This window comes from Echinops telfairi, unplaced genomic scaffold, assembly GCF_000313985.2.
Source record: "Echinops telfairi isolate 266 unplaced genomic scaffold, ASM31398v2 ScPeMD7_18;HRSCAF=68, whole genome shotgun sequence".
Classification (NCBI taxonomy): Eukaryota; Metazoa; Chordata; class Mammalia; order Afrosoricida; family Tenrecidae; genus Echinops; species Echinops telfairi.
Window position 1 is genome coordinate 90,300,004 of NW_022103915.1, and position 22,541 is coordinate 90,322,544.

Below are 22,541 nucleotides of genomic sequence, written 5' to 3' on the forward strand. Positions count from 1 at the left end.
AGAAGGCATTTCAGCTTCGTTCTCCTGCTGAGGCCCCTACTCGTAAAACCACGGACAGTATTCGAAGAAAGAAGCGTAATGGCCGGTGGGAGAAATGTACAGTAGTCTTCCTCAGCGGTTTACAGCTGCTAGTGGCAGAGAGAAGCTTGATCAGGGACATAAGATGTTGAACACTTCAACTCAGTTTTACGTCTCAGAGCTTTTAATGGTGTTTGCTTATTTGTTTTCTTCCTACACAACACCCTGCACAGTATTCAGGCCCCCATTATCTGGTAATAAAGCTCCACTTTTCCTCCGGAAAGACCTCACACCATTCGCACTTTATGTCAGTAGGATGAGGCTGATCTACACCTAGAGGTGGCTTTGTTATTCAGGACTGGACAATAAAACCCCATCTGAGCACTGTGATTAATTCAGGGAGGGGCATGCTTTATGGGTGCTGAGTGATTCTGAGGTCTCTCACTGGAACAATCGGGACAGCCTCATTGTCAATAATGGTACTAAGCGCGAAAGGTGTAATTTTGAAGTTGTGTTGTCCCTCTCGATGCCACAGAAGAAAGCAGAATTAAGTGATGCACAGATATTCTCTGTTATCATTTAACACCAGATGCAGCCAGTGCCTTTAACTCTAGGGTTTGGAGTTACCCAGCCCTAAGCCTAGATTCTATTTCGTTCAATCCAATTGAGGTACTTAGATTTCTGTCAATCAGTTGCAACTTAAGAATCAAAACAACTCTCTCTTTAGTGGAGTCCACAAGCCAAATTGAGAGGGAAATGTGTTGAGATCGGGGTAAGGAATCGTGGAACGGACTTACCTCTTTTTAACACACATGCCCATAAATAGCCAGTATTGTCTGGCCAATAACCCTTATATCACCTGTCCCCATGTATTCAATATTTCCTCTTTTTGTTATTTCCAGTTTGAGGTTTAACAGACTGTGGACCTGGTTATTTATCTCTTAAAGACATCATCAACACCTTAATATGCTGTGACATTGACTTTGGGAACAATTGCTTGCACAGTGAGCATTATTAACTTTGTGTTATTTGTTCATTCAAAAACACTAATTGAATTTGGTCTGTGTACTATATAGTGCAGAGGACTTTGAATGCCAGATTAAGGAGTGTTTGCCTAATTTAATAGAACATGAAAGATCATGGCACAGTGGCCTTTGAAGAGAGGTGTAATATGACCCCAGCTTAAATTCAGAAAGAGTAGTCAAATAACAGAGTAAAGGTGGCCAAAGGGTCAGAAGACAGAGGTCATGGGGGGGGGGGGCGGAGGTTGTTGCAAACTCAAATGGGACTTGGGAGCAAGGGATGTGAAAGAAAAACATAACTGCACAACTTAATCCAGAATGTTTAATAATCGGATGTTGAGAGACAAAGAGGGTGTTGAAATGACTCTCGTATTTGAGCTCTAGTGTTAAGGACATGCAGATACTACAAATCTATTTAGTTTTGTGAACATGGAAAAATCTCTTTCAGTCTTTATTATTATTATTTGCAAGTGGCATTAATATTTCTTATAAGAAATATAACCAGCTTCCTCTCTCCTTATATAATGAGAATAATCTGATTAAAACAAAACAAAACTAAATATTCGCTCTTCTGAGGCTTAGTCCCGAATGCAAATAGTCCCAAATGGAAGAGCTCAGCATTCATGGATTTGACACTGAGCGGAGTTTCCGCTCCAGCACACTGAATGGGTGGCCATGGCCATAGAGCTTCAGATATTGCTGGAATATTGAGTGGGATTATTTAGAATGTGATGTAAAGCTATTGACCTAGGTCATATTTTGTTTATCCTGTTGTAGTTATATAAACTAGGAAAACCTAGAAGGCATGTATGAACTTTTCTGTGGGATCAAGATTTAAAGGGTAAGCGTAATGCCTAAAACCCAGATTAACTTAATAGAGCCCTACCCTGAACCATGTTATCTTCCCTTCTTCAAAAGCACAGCTGCTTGATTACTTGAAACTGAATAATATTTAAGGAGGGATAAAAATGAATAGAATTGAAATAGGTCAAGAGTAAATTTTAAAATCTCAATGTATTTGTCTCTTTGGAGGCCAACATTTTTTCAATCCTTTCTGTTTCATATGCCTAAGAACATTGTATTTATTCTGTTGGTAAGGTAGGTTCTTTGTTTTTTTTTGTTTTGGTATTGTTTCTCTGTAGAAATTAGCTATAAATATTTGTAAGAATCCTTTGCTATGCTTCCAGAGTACCTTCTATTATCTTATTTCTGCCTCATTAGTTGTCCGTTACCCTTATTGGATTGTTTTCTTCATGAAAGTCGTGACAGTGATTTATTTACATGGCTTGTTTGCAATACATATTTATTAAGTGAATGAATGCCTGGAAAAGCAATGGTGGAGACCTCGTTACATTTTACTTTTGTTTCTGGTGTGGTTCAAATCTATTGCTTTCTCTTCTTCCTTTAGCTCTTAAGAGAGGAAAGTGCCACTTGTCAACTAAGCATTAACCATGTAGAAATCAATGGTACTGGGGCAAATCCCATTCATTATGGAGGAATACATTTTTCCCTTTGACTTCTCAGTTTGTAAACAGTGCAGAACACCATACGCAATACTGAGGTTGACTCGAATATGACCTTTAATCTCGAATGTCATCCACTACTCTTATCTTTGACCTTGGAAGTTAAGAGATGAAAATAAAGTAGCAGAGACATAATGACCAGTCACTGTGGTTCTCAGATGTTGCTGTTGTTAGTTTCTGCTGAGTCCGTTCTGACTTGTGGCAATCCCAAGTACGCGGAGGAGAGCTGGTAGAGCTGATCCGTGGAGTTTGCAAAGCTGTGACCTTCTGGAAGCAGAACACCAGATCTTATGTACAATGTGCGTCTAGGCAGATTTTAGCAGCCAGCCTATTGATTAGTCATCCAATGCACAGCCCTTATGTCACCCAAACATTCTTTAGTGACACTTAGTTCTAGGCATCTCATCTAAGACATCTCAAGCTACTCTTGATTTAAAATGTGACACTAACCACTGTATTGGTAAAAGGCAAGAATTAAAATTGGGCCAAGAATTGGGAGAAACTAGGCTGCAAATCACAGATGGGCTTTTGCATTGTTCTTTTTATAACACCCTCTAGTCATTCTTGGTCAATGCGGAATGTTCTCTAACTCGTATTTTGGGGTCTTACGTATGAAACAGTGTAGTGTCCTGCAGATAAAGCTAAAATGTTCACCTCTCAGAGATGGGAAGAAAGAAATCAAGGGATTTCCAATCCAAGATTTCAGGTTTATACTTACATAAGCAACAGTATAGGGCAACTGAAAGCAACAGATGTATTTTCTTCAGAAACAAGAATCCTGTAATATGTAAAAAGAGAGAAAGCTCAAAAGAAATACTTCAAAAACATGTAAAGTTAAACATGGAAGTCTATTCGTTACAGTTCACCAGACATATAGAAAGGCAATACCCCATTGTAAAGGGGGAATCGGTTAAAAAAATGTTTACCTACTTATGTGCATATCTCTATAAAGTGGACATATAGTCATTTGAAAGAATGGTGTAGATAGATCTGAACTGGGCAGTGTCAAAGACATATTGGACAGTGAAAGCCAACCAAGACCAAGTGCAGCGCAGTCTGTATGCCTTGACACATCCCCACGTATAGCAAAGGTGACCTCTCAGGTCACAGCTCTTGAACTAAAATGCCATGTTGTTTGAATGTCTCACGGGGAAAGGAAAAATGTCATTTAGAAAATCTGCTCGATTTCCCCCTAGCGAATGGGAAACGACGTGGTCTACATAAGGCAGGGGGAGCTGTGGCCTCCTCCGTTGATGGGGAAGATGATGGTGGCTTTGGAAAGGTAGGGAGGAGAGTACAATGACTGGAGTTAGTGTGCTCGCTGTCTTAAACACATCTGCCATCGCTGGCCAACATAAAATACTTCTATGGACTTTATTTTTATGTTCTTTAAGTCCTTAGAGAGAACCGGTTCCTTAAGAAGTGGAGGAGAGTTTTCATCTCAAAGTGAAGCTATTTGTTGGTCAGTAGAGCATGTCCTTGGAAAGAGGGGCCAGAATCCTTTGCTTTCAGCTACCAATGTGACCTCAAGTTGAGTCATTTCATTTCTGATTTCTTAGTTTCCCAACCTGTTAAAATTGATAATAATAATAATTCTTACCATCACATTGCTCTGTGAGGCGTTGTAAAGCATAATAAGATCACGCTTGCAAAATGCTTTGAGTTCTTTAGATAAAAGGCTCAGGGTAAACACAGAGTCTCATTATGATAATTAGACACTCGTTTTTCATGGTTCAAGTTTACATTTAAGACCAAATGTCATGATGGAGGTCATTTTACAAGGGCAATGAAGGAGACAGACTTTCAAAATCTGAACATTGAATTCCCAATACATTTTGAACATGGAAATAGTAGCCCCTTTAAGGTACTGGAGTAGGATGCTGAAATCTTTTGGTTGCCATTTTTTAAAATTGGTATACCTTGTTTTATTGCACTTCACAAATATTACCTTTTTAAATTAATATTTTTATTGGGGGGCTCTTACAAATCTTAAAACAATCCATCATTCCATTGTGTTAAGCACACTTGTGCATATGTTGCCATCAACATTTCCAAAACATTTTCTTACTACTTGAGCCCTTGGTATCAGTTCCTCTTTCCCCTCCCTCCCCCACCCTCCCAGGCTCACGATTCCTTGATCTTTTATCTATTATTATTGCTATTTTGTGTTTCACACTGTCCATTGCCTCCCTTCAGCCACATTTCTGTTATTTTGAGAGATAAATCTTAAGAATGAAAAAAAAAAAACCCTACATTTTTTTTAAGCAAGAGAGGTTCCTAGGGTTAGCTGAAAACATCTTCGGTAAGAAAACATCGCGGCTTCTCCTGTGCCCTGAAAAACAAAAGAATGCTTTTCAAGAATATTGTAGGTTTTACAGAAAAGTTTTATCATTAACATGTAAAGCCGTGAAACCTGTCTGACCCACTGTGCATACAGAAGGTTGACTCATTCATGCTTGGCAGACTCTGCCCAGTGGTGCTGTCCCCGTGCCCCTGTGATGGAGCAGGAGAAGGCCACGCGTTAGACTTGCCTTTTCCGCAGGGCTCCTGAGTACCCACCATGCTTGCCGCAGGCTCCCTGCCCTTTGGCACCCTGGGTGCATACTACCATGATAGCCCGAGACGGGGACAGTCCATTTCAGTCCCCAAGATATGGACGTGTCGGCACAGGAGGTCACTGGTTACAGGAGCCTTGCCCGAGGAAGGTAAGCATGACAGCTGAAACACATGCTCTTGGTTGCAGGTGGGGATAAATTATTTAGATGACCAGAACGGAAACAAATCTTAAGAAGTACTTTAATTTGCTTTCTTTTATAGGCAGATCTATAAAAGAATTCCTGGCAAAAAGCCATTGTTTGACAAATGGCAAGCTGGTGGCACCTCAACCCACAGAGCTGCTGATCTCAGTTTCTTAAAATGCCATCTGAAGACTCATTTAGGGAAATTCTAAGGACTAGCATGTTCAACTTTTTTCTAGAGAGGTTGTTTCCATCACACTTTGGCGTGAAATTGTGACCGTTTTGTTCTTTTTAACTACAAAAATTTTAAATAGGTGTTTCGAGGCAGGTCGAGGCAATCAAACATATTAATGTCCAGAAATATGTGATCTAAATTATTGAAGGCACGTGAAAAACAAATTCATATTTGATAGAGACATTCATTATGTGGTGTTCAATGTATTTACTTATCTAATATGATCATTATTAGGGTTTGAGAGGAAGAGATTTTTTTTCATTTTTTTCTACAATGGTTGCCCCATCCTACTGATCAAACAAGCTTTTATGGTCACAACATAGACACTTCCAAAATTTATATTTACATTGGAAAAAATACATAAGAAGCATAAATTGAATCTATGAAAGTGTTTTGACTTTGAGGGAGAAATTGGTAATTTTCATGTTCTCATTCCTTTTAATTTCCTGGTGTTCACTTGAAATCATATCCTATATTTTCCATGTAGGCGCTCTTCATTCAGATTGATTGCTTATTATGCCAATGACACTCTCTGGGTTTGGAAATGGACCATCAACGGTTCCAAATTGTGTGAATATTAAACTCTGAAAAAGGTTATTGATGAAATCAATGAGAAAATCCCTTAATGATAATTGCTTTGTGGAAACTAGCAAGTACAAAAAAAGAAATGCTAAAGTTTCCCATGGAGGAAACTAGGCAATGGGTCAAATCGGTTTGAGGCTGCAAGCTAAAATTTTTGTGATCTATAAGGATTTCTTAAAGAAATGCATGCAATGCAGTCACATTTTTGCAGAATTCACATGATGTTATCTTATGAAAAGATCAGAATAAGTTTTAGAAAAACTGTGCAAATCCACAACACAGTATGTGAAGGTAAGTAAAGATGTACTGCTCCCAGGGCTCCACTTTATACATGCTTGAGTTTATTCCACACGAAACATGTTTGGACCTGCGTGGGAGCAATGGATGGCTGCAGACAATTTCTCTCAGTAATACTCTTGTCTTAGTCGCATTAGGGTACCTTCAAAAAAAAAAAAGGGTCCCATCAAAACCGTGGCTTCCCTGGGCCACTGGCCAGATCAATTCACGACAGAAAGGTAAGCTCAGAAGGCTGTAATGATTGTTTTGGGGAGAATTTAAAGGGATAATTGGATAAACTGCCTCTAAGGACACAGAGTGATCACAAGGGCTTATTAGGAAGAGGTTTTAGGAATATGAAAGACTACATTGTTGGGGGAAAGGCCAGGAAAGGTTACCTAGAAATTATTTTCCATTGTGACAATTATGCTCATTCATTCTTCAACGAAAGGATGGCTGTTCTATGAGAATTCCATCGGGAAGACTTAGTCCATCCACCCTACATCTCTGATCTTCTCCCTTCAAACTTCTTTTTGTTCCCCAAATTAAAAGAACATTTAAAAGGAATATTATTTGAGTCCTTTGAAGAAACCAAAATTGCTAGGGTTTTTGTTCTTCTTCTTCCGAGAAGGATTACTCAAAACCTAACCCACTGCCGTCAAGTCAATTTTGACTCATAGTGACCTGGGAGCAGACAGCCTCGTCTTTCTCCCGCAGAGTCATTGGTGGGTTTGAACTGTCAACCCTGTGGTTAGCAGTGCAACTCTCGTCCAACTGCTCCACAGGGCTCCTTTCCAGGAAGGGTTAGAGAAATGGAAATGCTACCCTAAAAAGTGTGTAAGCATATGTTGACAAACAATAACTTTACATTTTTATACTTTTGTTGACTAGAAGTTTCTATGATTTCATTGCAATACTATTTGATGTATCCTCATATTATTATTTTGATTTGGGAAAACAAATTTTCTTTCTAGAAACATAAAGGAGAATATTCTTTTTTCCTAATACTACTCTAGCTAAGGTAGACAAGAATAGGCATTTCAATGAAAGAAAGTTCCTTGATAAAATTTAATGTGTTATTTGATGTATCTATAAATCTCTGAAGTGGACCCAGTAAGTTCACTGAGATGTAAGGAGCAAACATTTCACTCAGTTCACCACTGAGGATTTCCAAAAGCAATAGCCAAGGTAAAGCCATTTGTTTCGGGGGAAAGATGTGCTTCACAGCATGCCCCAGGTAAATGAGAAACCTGCGAGAAATGAATCCTCCCATGTAAATCTCACCGCCCCTGTATTCCTCAGAATTCCAGTAATCACAATCCAGCTCAGGCTTCTGTATCCTCCATATTTAGATCACTGTTAAGTAGATGCAGGGATTATACAGTGCCTACTTTATGGCAGGAAATTACGAACGCGCTTGTTGATGTTTCCAAAATCCGAGGGCGTATAGCTTCCAGCAGCGACACCTGGACTTGTTTTCTTTTGTTCACGTTTGCAGTGGGGGCTGGGGGTACACAAGAACTAGTGCAAGGGCTTAAGTCCTTTGTCAACACACAGTGCTTCAAACATTTTTTTCTGTATTAATCAGCCAGAAATGTGACTGGCAAAGGCCTGTCTCCTTTGACTGCTAGAGTCAGCCCCAAACGAACTCTTTCATTCTTTAACATGTTGGAGCGGTTGTTAATTGCCCCCCAGTCGGCTCTGACTCATGGCGAGCCTGTGCAGGACAGAGGAAAGAGTGTGAGGGCCCATACCATCCTCACGGTCCCTGGTGTGCTTGAGTCCATTAGTGCCTTCCAACCTAGGGGTGGGGAGTGTCTCATCTTCTCACATTATACCGGACAACATTCTGCTGTGACTTAGAGGGTTTTCCCTGGCCAATTCTCAGAAGCAGGTCTCTAGAACTTCCTTCCCACTCTGTTTCTGACTTAAATATCAAATCGGTTATTTCTAAGTTCCTTTAGTATCATCCATTAGCTCATCTTAAAACTGGGTAATTGATTTCAGTGCCATGCGTACTGGATTTGCTAGTAAAAGTACTGCAGTACTGCGGCTAATAATAACAGTAGCAACTATTTATTGAGTGCTATATAAGCACTTTAAGTATTTCCTCTTGATTAATCTTACAACACTCTTGGAGGAATCTTTAAGACTCTATCTTATGGGTGAAGAACCTGCCCCAAGTCCGATGGGTAATAAGTTCTCTGAAATCAAGGCCAGTAATTTCCCCATTCTTTTATATTTTAATGAGAAATCTCTTATCTGACCTCATTTGTCTTTGTAGCTTTGAGCTTCAATATGCCGTCTTCCTTTTCACCTGCTTCATGGCAGGCGGCTGTGTTTGGAGAAGTTGGAATGGAGTGCGAAATGGTGAATGAAAGTCATTCAATTCCGGGAGAATGAATGCACATTTAGGCTTTTCCAAGTTTTGTCTTTTGATGAAGGAAGAGTTGATATGAATTAAAGGTGATTTAAAATAGCTCGAGATTGTTCCCAACTCTATAAAGAACATTCGACATCCTCATTCCTAAGAATGGAGCTCTGATGGGGTAGTGAGTTTCCCCTTTAGCCCCTAACTGCCAAGTCAGCAGTTGAAAGCCCTCAGCCTCTCTGCAGGAGGAAGAGGAGGCTGTTTACTCCTTTGAAGACTGACAGCCTCAAGACCCCACAAAGGCATTTGTGAGTTGAGAGACTGTAAGTGGAACCCAGTGAGAATGTTTATCTCGGCCTTCGCTGTTTTTCTTGATAAATTAGAGCTCAGGGGAATCATAGCATTAACCAAGCATCAAGAGCAGAGCTATCGTTTAGGACTCTTTTATTTATGGTTGAGGTGTTCTGAGGATACAGTAGTCAAAGCACTCTGTTTGCAGCCCAAAGTAGTTTGAACCCTTCAGCCTTTCTGTGGGAGAAAGAGGTGGCCATCTGCTTCCAGGAAGATTTGCAGCCTTGGTAACCCCATGGAGTAGCTCTAGTCTGTTGCCGATGGCTGCCATAAATAGGAATCAACATGAACTTAGCTTTTATGTATAATTAATTCACAAGTCATCCTTTATATGCCATGAAGGTGTGAAGGACAATCTCCATCCACCCCAAAGGGATCCATTAACTCTGGTCAGCCCAGAGCTGCTCAGAATTTCATTATTATTCTTGTAGCCATTATTGCAAGCAGGTCTGTCAGAGAATTGAGTTCAAATGATCAACAAGGCAAATAGTCGGAAAGAGGCCTGGGGTTGTGGTGATGGGGGGAGTTTCTGTAAGCTGCCCCGCTGCTCGGGGGTGATAAAAGTGTCTGACCATAACGAGGTAATGGTGAAGTAGTAATGCAGAAAAGGGGTCCCCAAAAGTGATTAACACATGACCTACGGCAGGAGCCTGGAGTAGATATAGGAGTTTGAGAGCCAGGGAAGAGTGTGGAAAACAACAGGTCTAGAGGAAACAGGTAAACACTCCCAGACTATTGCCAGATAGCAGGTGTTCACCAGCGTTGGAGTCCAGGTACCTGGGACATCACAGTATGTGGGAGAACCATCTGCAATTAAAAGAGGCTGTTGGCAAGACACCAGGTCTCTCCCTGATAAAGATACTTTCTTAACTCGAAGAGGAAATCCAATTGCCTGAGCAAGACAATCTACAAAGCTCATGCCCGCTTCTTCTGAAAGTGGCTCGAGTTTCAACCCTATTTGTACATGTCGCTTCTGATTTGTTCATTTAAGCCTTGTTCATTCTTCAAGTATTAGCATCCCTGAGAAACATCACATCCCCGACCCCTGCCCTGTCCTCCCAAGACCAACCTCGCTGCCACCGAGTGGATGCAGACTCCTATGGGATCGTAGGACAGGGTAGCACTGCCCCTGTGAGTTTCTGAGACTGTGATTCTTCACAGGAGCAGAAAACCCCGGCTTTTGCTGGAGGGCTGCTGGTGGTTTCAAACAGCTGATCTTGCCGTTAGAATCCCAAAGCATAATCACTGTGCCACCAGGGCTGCTTGAATATTTACATTTCAAGAACCATTTTACACTCACTTTCCCCGTGGGACTCTGGGCTCATTGAAACCCAAGGCTAGTCTTAGTGGTCTTTGGTCTCACATAATCCAGTGCTTGGCATAGAAGGTGCCAAGCTTGATCGATATTTTGGCTGAATGGACAAGTGAACTTTTGATGACCGCATAAATACTCCCTGTTGAATCAATACACACTCAAAGATAGTGACATTCCATTAAAAGATGAGGGCAGATCACAATTGGTCTTCTGATTTATACTCAACCACCAGACCTCTAAACTTTCCAGTGCCTGACTGAACAGGACTGTAGAAATGTGTACATCTTGTTAGTCAGACCCACACATGCAACATAGAGGAGGGGGAAGGAAGACAATACCCAGAAGTAAAATATCTTTCTACATTTATCAGCTTAAATCGGACGCATTGCGTCCTTTGACTGACGTGGTGGCATTTGAGGGTGCCTTCAGCCAGGTGGTGAGCACTCTAAATACAGACTTTATAGGTCGGGTAAGACATTGCGGCAGTCATTAGTCTGTATTTACTGACTCTCTCCAAGAAAGGAATGCTGTTGGCCGTGCAGCAGTGGAAGGAAATCCTAAATGCTTTTGTCATGAGACAAGGAGAGACTCATGCTGGCTTGTTGTTCTTGTGGTTTCCACAGACAGGCTGCGGGATGATTCAAACGGCTGCATCGGCCAGGACTGCTCCAGGAAAGAAACAGCTGTAAGCGAGGCAGGGTTCTGGGAACCCAATGACCACACATTACATGCTCAATCTGCTTTTGAAAATATCTTGAACAATATTCAGCTTGTCATCATTTCTGTATATCTATGTTGAGGTCCAACTAGTCGGGAAGCAAGAGGCCAATGCTTTCTTTTGCTAGTCTTGACCTGAAGTTGGCCTTGAGAGGGCTTTGCTCTTAGTCCTGTTTTGCTTAATTCTTCCTCTGTTGGTGGGGGTGGAGAGGGTGGGAGGGTAGGGGGGAGGCTAGGAGGGCACTGTCCGGACTAATATCCCTTAGGTCTGGACTGGGTGAAGGCTATGGAGCCTTCTGTCCACAGTGGCAGAGCATGAACATGAAGTAGTGCCCTCCAGATCAGAGAAGGTTCAGAGGGGACCCGGCTGCCAAAAACCGTGCAGAGAAGAAGGCGGGAGGTAGGAACCCAGATGAGAACATGGAGAACTGACAGGGGAGGAGATGTTAGGGAGCCAAGTGCCTTGAGCTAAAAAACTGGCAGGTGACTATTTATCTGGTTTCTCACACTTGTGGATAAAAGCGTAATGAGCATAATTAAAGGGGCAGGAGAAGCGGCTCTCAGTCTGGGCTTTGTTATTAAAGAAGGCTCTGCTTTGAAGTAGGGCTGGACCTCTGGGACCTGAATTCTAAGGATGGTCTGGAAAGAAGTCGGTCTGGAGGGACTAACCCGGCTGCAGAACTGGCTTCTGAGTGGAGAGCCCAAAGTTCAAAACGTATGTTCAAAGTGATGTCATCAAATAGGAGTTTGATCGTGGCTGCTCTTATTTTCCAAGGGGCTCCTGCCTAAAAGGTGGTTATTAGTGATTTTTTTTAAAGGCAGTGGTACTATTTAAACTAGGACACGGGGCAGGTTGTGGAGGAAGATAACCTCTGTGTATTAATTCTGGAGGAGGAGGAGTGACTCCCTGGGCTGCGATCTGAAACATGGTAGTTCGATACCATCCCTTAGACGGAGCCCCAGTGACTTCGTGGATGACGCCTTGGACTGCTACCCATAAGTTTGATGATTCAAAACTCTCTGGTGCTCCATAGGAGAAAGATGAGGCTTTTAGCTTCCGTAAAGATCCACAGGCTCTGAAACCTGCAGGGGCAGTTCTACTCTGTCCTGTATTCTGCTGCTGTGAGTTGGGATTGACTTCAAGCACAGGGAGGGACCTGGGAGACGTTTCTTGTTGTACTTTACCTCTAGGATCTTGTCCCCTCATCCTCACTGCCTGCTGAGGCATTGTCAGGAAACACTTCTTTCTCTCCATGGCCATTGTGCCTAAGAGCAAGGTTCCATTAGCATCTTGTCTTCGAGGTTGCCTTGCACCACAGAGGGAAGATATAGAACCTGACAGCTAAACCAGACTGTCCATATAAACACAGTCCCTGTAGGTCTTAACCAGAAGCTAAACTCATTACTATGGAGTCAATGCCAATATATAGCGACCCAAAAGGACAAGGTAGAACTGCTCCTGTGGTTTTCTGAGACCATAACCCTTCGTGGAGAAGAAAGCCTCATCTTTCTCCTGTGGGGTGGCTGGTAGTATCAAACTGCTAACCTTGTGTTAAGCAGCTCAACACATAACCACTATAGGTCTTAAAATGTGTATAACTCTGCTATGAATACCCTTTATTTCTTCTCATCTCTATACATCACTTCCTGGCAAAGCACATTCAGAGTATCTAGATACAGCTCCGGATGTTATCACGTAATTTTTAGGTGTCAAGGACAATGTCTTAAATGTCAATTAATTGATAGATATTGGTGAAAAAATATACACTAGACAGACAAGTAGCTTATGTGTCAGTCCCTTTGTGTGCTGGAGGTTTTGTCACCAGAAAATTACCTCTAAAACCATAAGGGCATTTCTCGTGATAGATTTTAAACTAAACATTGGTGCCTGAAATTCCTTCCCACATGTACCAAAGCCTCTTCCATTAGGCATCTCTGGGGAACCTTTTAATTTTATTAGATTCCTGTGCTTGCTACCAGTTTAATGAAGCAATAACAATTTCTTTTTTTTTAATTAAAAGGATTATTAAAAAAACCCAGTACAGAAAACAAAAAGATAATAAAAATCTCCCTTCACCTAACTGTCTCGAGTCATTTCATAGATGCAGGTGTTTTGAACAAAAGCAATTCAGTTTAAGGAGCCTTGGTGGCACTGTGGGTTAGGCATTGGGCTGCTAACCGAAAGACCAGTAGTTTGAACCCACCAGTCTTCTCCCCGAGAGAACGATGAGGGTGTCTGCTCCCATAGAGATTTTAGCCTCAGGAAGTAGGTGAGTGACAGCGAAGATGGGTTGGCACAGTGGCTGCAACAGTAGGCTCAAACATAACAAAGACGGGAGGGCGGGGCGGGGGCTGTGTTCTTTGCTATTGTGCATCACCATGAGTTCGGACTGACTGGACAGCGCCTATCAATAACAACACCGTGGTAACAGTTAGTTTGATTGGGGGGTTGATTTTGTTTTCTTTTAAAGATCAGCCTATTTGGTGTTAGTGTACTGCTCTATCTACCTAGCCAGTAGTCCTGGTGGCATGGTGGGTAAGAGGTGAGCTGCTAACTGCAAGGTCAGCAGTTCAAAACCACCAGATGCTCTGCGGGAGAAAGACTGTTTACTCCTGGAAACAGATAAAGATGCAGTCTTGGAAACTTGCAGGGACAGTGCTACTCTGTCCTGTAGGGTCGATATGCATTAGCATGGCATGAATTTTTTTCCCACCTACCTAAGATTCTCCAATACTTCATTTTAATGTTTCTATAGAACCTTGTATTATAGTTTTTAAATGTTCATAGATGATAATAATTGCTCAAATAGATGAACCATTAAACTAAATCAATTGTTAGGCATTTAAATTGTGTCCAAACCAGGTTAATAGAAAATACAGTTAACATGTCGACTCACTGAATCTCGTTTGTATTAATTTATTTCTTTGAAGTAATCTTGTGTAGATAAGGCAAATGGGTAAAAGATATGGATATCATATTGGCACCATATTTATTTCAAAAAATTAACACTGACAAATAATACTACCACTTGGCAAAAGCTGGTAGCTCACTACTTATTTTAAAAGCTTTATTTTATTAACTGATCTACAACTTTTTTATTGAGAGATGACACACTGACCATACAATTCACCCATGTTAAGTGAACAATTAGATGGTTTTTTAATATATTTATAGAGTTGACTAATCATCATCGGACTCAATTTTAGAACACTTTAATCACCCCATAAAGGACTCCCATACCCGTTAGCAACCAGTATCCGTGTCTCCTCGATCCTCCCCAGTCCGGAGCAAACGCAGCAGTATACTGTCTACGGATTTGCTTCTTCTGGATGTTTCAGACCAACAGAATCCCTCGGTATGTGGCCTTTTGTGACTGGCTTCTTTTCCTGAGCACACCGTTCTCAACGTTCATCCATCACCTCGCTCCTGTGTATTGCTGAGTAATAGTCAGTTGTTCAGCTGTAGCACATTTTGTTTATGCATAAGTTCATAGACATTGGGCTTATTTGACCTTTTGGATTATTATAAATAATGCTTTTATGAACATCTGTGTATACGGTTATGTGTGGCGATATATCTTCATTTCTCTTCGGAATATCCCTAGAAATGGGATTACTGGGTCACATCATATTTCTATGTTTAACCTTTTGGGGAAATGCGAGGTTTTTCCAAAGCAGCTATACTTTTCTTACATCCCCACTAGCTTTTTATTAGGGTTCCATTTTTGTCAGCATATGTTATCATCTGCTTTTTTTATTCTAACTATCGTAGTGGGTGTGAAATGGTATCTTGGATGGTTTTGATTTGCGTTTTCCATTTAATTTTTTCCTGAAATTTAAATTACCTGTGTAGGGTTCAAAACATTTACCAACCTACATAGAGTAAAATATGTAATAGGAAAATGCAAAGTTCTGTTGAAGACACGTAGAAATGAAAACGCCTACAGAGTGTGAATGAAATGTGGTATCGGAAATAAATATGAAGTCAGAAGTGATCTGTCATGAAAAATTAAGACTAGAATTTGAGTGGCATTTTATAATTACACGACACTTATTCATCTATACCATAATAAGTACTTGGGTTGGGAACATTTGACTTACAGACAACATATACTTGCTCTTCAATGTTATTTATGTAAACTCGCTCAGCCAACCCCAACGCGTTCTACTAAAAGGTAAACTTCAGGAAAATTCTTTTTTTTTTTTTTTTCTTTTCTGGGGATGACCTGGACTTTATTTACTCTGAATTGTTATCTTATGCAAAGGCAACTTTCATGTCATCAAAGTTCACCAAAATAAGCATTCCATCTGTAAGGCATGAAGCATTATTTTAACGTGGGAAGTCTTCTGTGACTGAAAGCACTGACAACCTGCCTCCATCTTCAGAAGCGCAGAGAAAATACTCCCAGTTGCAGCGGGAGCCTTCGTCATTGAGATTTAAAGAATTTTAAAGCAAATGGCTTGTTAATTGTGAACTTTGCTTTTTATTTGGACCAATAAAAGGAATCTCCCGAGGAAAGTCAAACTTGAAAAAGAAAGGGGGGTGGAAGAGGGGGAGAGCAGAAAGGGCGGAGGGGCGAGGAGGGGGAGCCACGTAAATCACTGATGGAGGCATGGGAGGGACTAGCCTTTCCTCTCAGTGTGTTCTTTCAATGTTGTTAATGCACAAGTTCTGGTTTTGAAACTATTACACGTGTCCTTGACCATGATAGAAACTTGCAGAATGATTTATAAGGTTAAAAAAAGAGAGAGAGGAAGAAAGAAAAGCTCCCATAATTATCACTCAAAGAGAAAACATCACTGTAGAAACTTTATATTTTCCTGTCCAGTATCTCTTTCATGCCTTAAAAAAAATACCCTATCTTGATGCAGAATTTTTTTGGTTTAACATGCTATACATTTCCCCATGTTATCAAATCTTCCATAAACACTGTCTTAATTCCTGTTTATCCTTTGGAATTATTGTTTATTCTTAATAATTGAACTATTCTTTAGAGGGAATGACCATCATTTACTGTTGTTTACCAGACTTGGACACTTGGCTTATTTGCAGACTCTCAGCCTTTTCGTAATGTGATCCGCATCTTCTCACAGGACACTTCCATTTGCATTTCTTCAGGGTGGAGTCCTAAGAAAACAATCACCGTACCACCATGATGATCATTATCTGGGTTTTCATACATGTTATCAAATTAGTCCTCCAAAGTTTTAATCAGTATGCTATCACCAGCAGAGGTCTTAATCGCATATTTATGCAGCACACGGGGGAACATCCCGGGTGCCAGGCACTGGGTGAAGAGCTGGGCACTTCTAGCAAATGCAGCCATGGAAGTCCTGCTCTCAGGGAGCCGGGCTCCTGTCTGAGTGCCCTTTTACCAGCATGGCACGTCTTTAAGCTTGTGTCCTTTCTGATTTGACAAGGGAATGTGTTAGCTCAGTGCTAGTTTAGTTCACTTTTCTTTCATGGCTAGTGATGTTGAACAAGTTCCCCATAATTGGTCATTGATCCCTGTTTGCCTTTTGAAGTTTTAGCAAAGATATGGAAACTATCATGGATTTGTATCTTGTCCTTGCACAGGGACCTAAATCTCTGACTCAACAGATAATGAAGGACATTTGCTCACCTATTAACACATTTTAATATATTAGCCAAGTACTCCTTTCCCTCTTGAATAGAGTCTTGAAGCTTGAACTCTTTATTGAACATGAATCACTTCACCCCCGGCCTTTGGGTGAAGAAATGGATTATAAATGGTAATATTATGACACATCATAAAAATGATGTCAAATAGTAAGATTCTGACACGGTTGTTTGGTTTCTTCGTGGGTTAATCTGGGGTCTGAGTAATGCCCCGTTCTAGAAACTGATTGATCATCTGAAAGAACTCGGAGGCAGAGTGACAATCAGTGTTGGAGGCTGAGGTCACTGACAGGGCCAAAAACAATAATGTGTGAAATTTAGGATGAATTGCTTTTTTGTTTTGTCTGGATTTACTAAGACAAGCAGATTGTTTGGGCAAATGTTTCCTCATTGGGGTCTCTTTGAAGTGACCATCTAATGAATCAAGGACTGGCAGTTAAATCCCTCTCGGTGAGAGCATCAAAAGAGGAGTGGGCTATAGTTACACTTCAGGAGGCAGGGACCATCGGGTGACCTTTGTTACGAGTGGAGAGAGGAGTTTGGAAGATTAAGAAGTTTCCTTTATGAAGAATCCTTTGTAACTCCCCCCGACCCTTTTTTTTTCTCTTTCTCTCTTCCTAAGTTCAGTTTCTATAGTCCTGTCTTGCTTGATGATTCAAGAGCAGAAAGAAGGATTTGAAAGTGACCCTCCCACAGGGGCTCTCCCACAGTGTATCCTCATCAAGCCAGGACGAGTCTATTGTTGGCCGAAGGGCAAGGAAAATCAAGGAATCCATCCTCCTATCAGTAGGTTCTAAATTAGTTTCCTCTTTTGGATATATTTTTGTGTGTGTGTGGATATTTTTGAATGCCATTATCTCTTCCTTTCGACTCTTGAAAGTCAGAGATACCTAGAGGTGCACACCCACCGCTTTTTTCAGGATGTTCCTTAGCCGTATGTGTTTCTTTCATTAACTCTTTTGCCAAAGCACTTCGGTATGTACTTCATCAGTTGTTGGGTTGGGCTTCATAGCTATTCTCTTTTGTCAAGTCTAGGAGGATGCCACTGACCAAGAACTGCCAAAGAAAAGTGAGCAGACAGCAGAAGAAACAAAGGGCATCGTCTAAAGATGGGGTGGTGGCTGCACTAAGGATGAAATGCTGGGACTTGAACCCGAGAAGAGAATTCTACCACTGAACCAGCGGTCCCGTCAGCAAGAACCACCATAATGCCTTCTGTGAAGGAGAAGAAAGCCTATCAGAACACCTTGACTTGCTACTGCGAGCGTTGAGACATTCGTTATATACTTTCAGGGAATGATAAATACTTAGATAAAGATAGATAAAAATTACTCCGAGCGAAAACATTGGCAGATGGGCAGTGATAAGAGGCCTCTCTGCGGGAAAGACGTTTGAGAGAAACCTGGATGATATGAAGAATTCAACCCCAGGCCAATCCGAGAAGGGGCGAAGCTGGACCACTGGCATCTAATGGATAGTGGTTAGGAATGTTGCTAAGCAGCCTATGATGCACAGGCCATTTTCTCACAACAAAGACCTTTCTAAGCCAAGCATCAGTAATGCTGAGATAGTTAGTTGTGAGTGAGCGAGAAGGAGAGAGCGGTGAACTAGGAGGGAAAATAGAGAGCTTAGAGTGTTCAAAAGTGGGGAGGGGGAAGGTGCATGAATAACTTTGCCAAACACTGCCCAGAAGATTAGTGACATGAGAACTGAGAACGGAGCCCTGGACTTGGAAAGATAAAGGATTTTGAGCTGCATCAGTAGGACCCAGGATGTTGAAAACAAGCTATTCAAATTATGGAATGTATAGGGTTTTTTTTTTTTCTCTCCAAAAATCTTGCACACAAAAGAAAGCTGGCTGTTGCCGTTGCCGTTTGCTTAGGCCAATCAGCAAATACCAAAGGGCCAGACCAAATGAAACCGTGCAATTCTGGTTGCTTAGCCTTGTTGAGTGTGTGAGGCATGGATGTAAAGTAAATGGCTCTGTTTAACTTAACCAAAATGCGCACATATTTGCACAATGAAACCCAAATGCACTGTCATCCAATCCATTCCGCCCCACAGCAACCCTGAAAGACAGGATTGAGCTGCCACGTAAGTTTCTGAGATGCTAGGTCTTTCGAGGATCGGGCAGCTTCATCTTCCTCTCTCAAAGCAGCTGGTGAATTTGAAGCACCCACCACTTAACCCAATGGTTCTCAACCTGTGGGTCGCGACCCCTTTGGGGGTCGAACGACCCTTTCACAGGGGTCCCCCGATTCATAACAGTAGCAAAATTACAGTGACGAAGTAACAATGAAAATAATTTTATGGTTGGTGGATGGTCACCACATGAGGAACTGTATTAAAGGGTGACGGCATTAGGAGGGTTGAGAACCACCGGCTTGACCCAATGTGTCACCAGTGCTCCATATTTACATGATACTAATGTTAAATTAACATTGTTGGCCAGTGCATTGTATGGTCCATAACCTATATGTCAATAACCCAAATAAAATTTAAAATGAAAAATAAATGAGCATCGTTTGAAAAGTAGAAAAAAATTGTTTTAAGCTCCACCAAGGACAAAAGCATGAGATCATCGTGAGCAAATGCGCACGCTTCGTCCTTTACATCAGGTTTTCCAAATGTTTCCTCGTCCTTCTACCTTTCTCGGTGAACCCGCACCGTCCTTGCTTCCCCGTTAAATGCCAGAACTGTGCTAGAACGACATTAGCTGGACCACGTGGCTGCGGGAGTCGATGCGGATGACCAGTTTTCCTAGGAAGTGCATTTTCGTTTCCTCGAGCTGATTAGGTTGTCAGTGGCCTCGGCCATCGTGGATGCACTTCGTGCTTTCATTGGGCTGAGTTCCCTGCTCCGTCCTTTCCGCTGACCTCAGGTGTCACCGCGTGACTTCCCGCCGGGCTTCTCTGTGTGCCTCTCATTATCTACACGCCTGTCACTCAAACGAAGAAAGAGGAAATCAAGTATTTGGTGCTCCCAGGTGTTGCGAGCCGCAACTGCAGCCCGTACTATTATTTTCAATGATACATCGTGAAAGTTTAGCCCAAAAGTCCATTTTTATTTACTTAAATAAAATGTAAACCCATCATAAAAACCTTCCTCCTGCTATAACTGTGAATAGGATATAGTTCACTGCAGTACCCTGCTGTTCTGAAGGCCTTGTCAATAATCGTATGTGCTTGTTCGTAATTTCTCGACACCACGCTGGACTCAGAGGATTCTAGTCTACGCATGTTTGGTGGAACTGTTCCCGGGGATGTTTACCGTGAACTTGAGTAAATTGATAAGTTCCTCTAGGCTGAAAAATGTATGATGAACTCAGTTCTATTCTTCGGGGAGATTTAGCTCATGTTCTGGATCAGTTGCTTTCCTGAAAAAAAAAAATTGCTTATTAAATCAATTTTCTTTTAGTAAATTGATTTTTATACTAACATCCACTTTAAATTATAGCAGTGTTTTCTGGTAGGATAATAGCTCTAAGACTTGTAAAATCACATTTTAAATGATAACAATCCCCTGGGGGGGGCGAAGTATAATTTTCAGATTGTGATAATGAGCTAAATATAAGTCACTAAATTGCAGATGATTAGGGTTAATTTTATGTTAGCTAAATAGATTCCAGGTATAAAGAAAAAGCAACCATGACAACTTAGCTGAATAATACATTCGGGTCATACCTTGACTCTCAAGATATCCTTGGGAATTCTGTTGTATGAAAATGTGAAACTTATTCCGGTGGCTCCATTGTTGTTGTTGTTGTTGTATAGTTCAAATGTGGGGTGCAGAATCATTTGAAAAGGAAAGGTGACAGAGAGAACGTATTAGTTGAGCCATCCCTTTGAACTCTTGGAAACCTTTGGGAAAGTGGAGTTGTTTCCCACGCTTTTTCCCTGCATCCGCTCACGGGGGCTATTCAGCCCTAAGCAAAGAGTCCTCCGTTTGGCAGCCGAGGTTTGTGTCATCCTTACTGTGTGCCAGGCTTTCATACACATTGCTGGCATCGTGAGGTGCTGTGGAGCTGGCTCCCCTTGGAGCGACTGTCTGTAGAGTAAAGGAGAATGTCCAGCCATGCGACATCTTCATATTCATGGTCACTATGGTGGAGTCCATTGCTTTGGGCACATGTCACATATGAACTCTTTAAGCTTTCTAGTAACCTTAGAAGCTAGGAACATTATTTACCCCCTTTACAGAGAAGGAGACTGGGACATAAAGGGATTAAGTACTTTTTCCATTGTCCCTTGGCAAAGAGGAGGTGGAGCTGAGATTCAAACTCAGGGTGTTCTGCTCCAGCGTATGAGCTGACAAAAATTGAGAAGAGCTTATTATTTGAAAATCCTGACATTAGGGTAGAATTTTCATGCCACGCTTTCTATAATACCACGACTAATTCCCTGTGTCATTACGTATCCTTTGAAAGCATGATTTGACCCAACTGTATACTATTCCATTTGCTACGCCATAACTCATGGCATTTAGTATTGTTTTGCTATCTTAAATGATAGTTTGATAGGCATCTGATATCTTTGTAATGCATCTCGACTAACAAAGCTCATTCTTCTAGGACAAATGCACCTCAATGGAATTTGGCTGCTTAAAGGATAAGAATATGTTGAATATTTTAGAACAGGTCAGGTCAGCAAACGTGTTCTGTAAGGAGACAAATCATAAATGCTTCGTTGCTGTGCAGGTCACGTTGTCCCTGTGACTGCTGCTGCCGCTCGTCCTCTGGTCCTTCTTCCACCTCCCTCCCTTCTCTTTGCTCTTTGTACTCCTCCTGCCCTTCCTTGGAAAATATGAAATCAGAGGCTGCATAAGCATAGTCTCCAGGGGCTGTGTTTGGTCCCTGGGGTGTAGCAATGAACTCTGGATTTAGATTCAGTAAAACCACATGCTGTGCGTCCCACTCCCCCTCCTGTTGAGTCCATGTGTGTCAGATAGAACTGTGCTCCATAAAGTTCCCAGTGCCTGGTTTGGGGGGAAGATGTTAACAAGCCTTTCTTTGCAGCTCCTTCTGGATGGACTTGAACTACCAACCATTCGGTTAGCAGGCGAGTGTGTCAACTGTTTATACGAGCCAGCATCAGTCTTACCTTCAATACAGATTTTTTAATACTAATACAGATTTATTAAATGATTAATAAATCATTTTATTGGGGGTTCTAACAGCTTTCATAACAATACATACATCAACTGTATCGAACAGATTTGTGCATATGTTGCCAACATCATTTTCTAAACAGATTTTTAAAGACCTTCTGCATTGGAAGTACTAACGTCTGATTTCCTGAGCATTTATAGTCTGAGAAGGGGCCATTGTCCTTGGAGGCTCGGTGAATCCCATGACCTCTCAAATGTGCTCTGTTCGCCATCATTTCTGCACCACCCCTTGCCTAAATCATGTGCCTCTCTCTACCTTCTAATCTTGCTAAAAAAGAATTTGCTCAGCATCATTTTGCAACTTTACATTCGTGTCTTTGTTTTTCAAAGGTTCGGTATGACTGTAGCCCCAAATGAGTTTTCTGACCTGTGTAAAATTTGACTTTCACTTAACATTGGCATTCTTCACAGAAAAGGGTCAGGGAAGGAGGTTAATAATAGCATCGACTGTAGCAATGATAACACTATCTATTTATACACCTCTTTTAAGATGCTATTTCATTTATAGCCCTGCCTGTGAGTAATTTCTCTCATGCCTCTAGATGCACTCTGGTCCGGTGCTGGACCGTTAGGGAAGAAGTGTTGT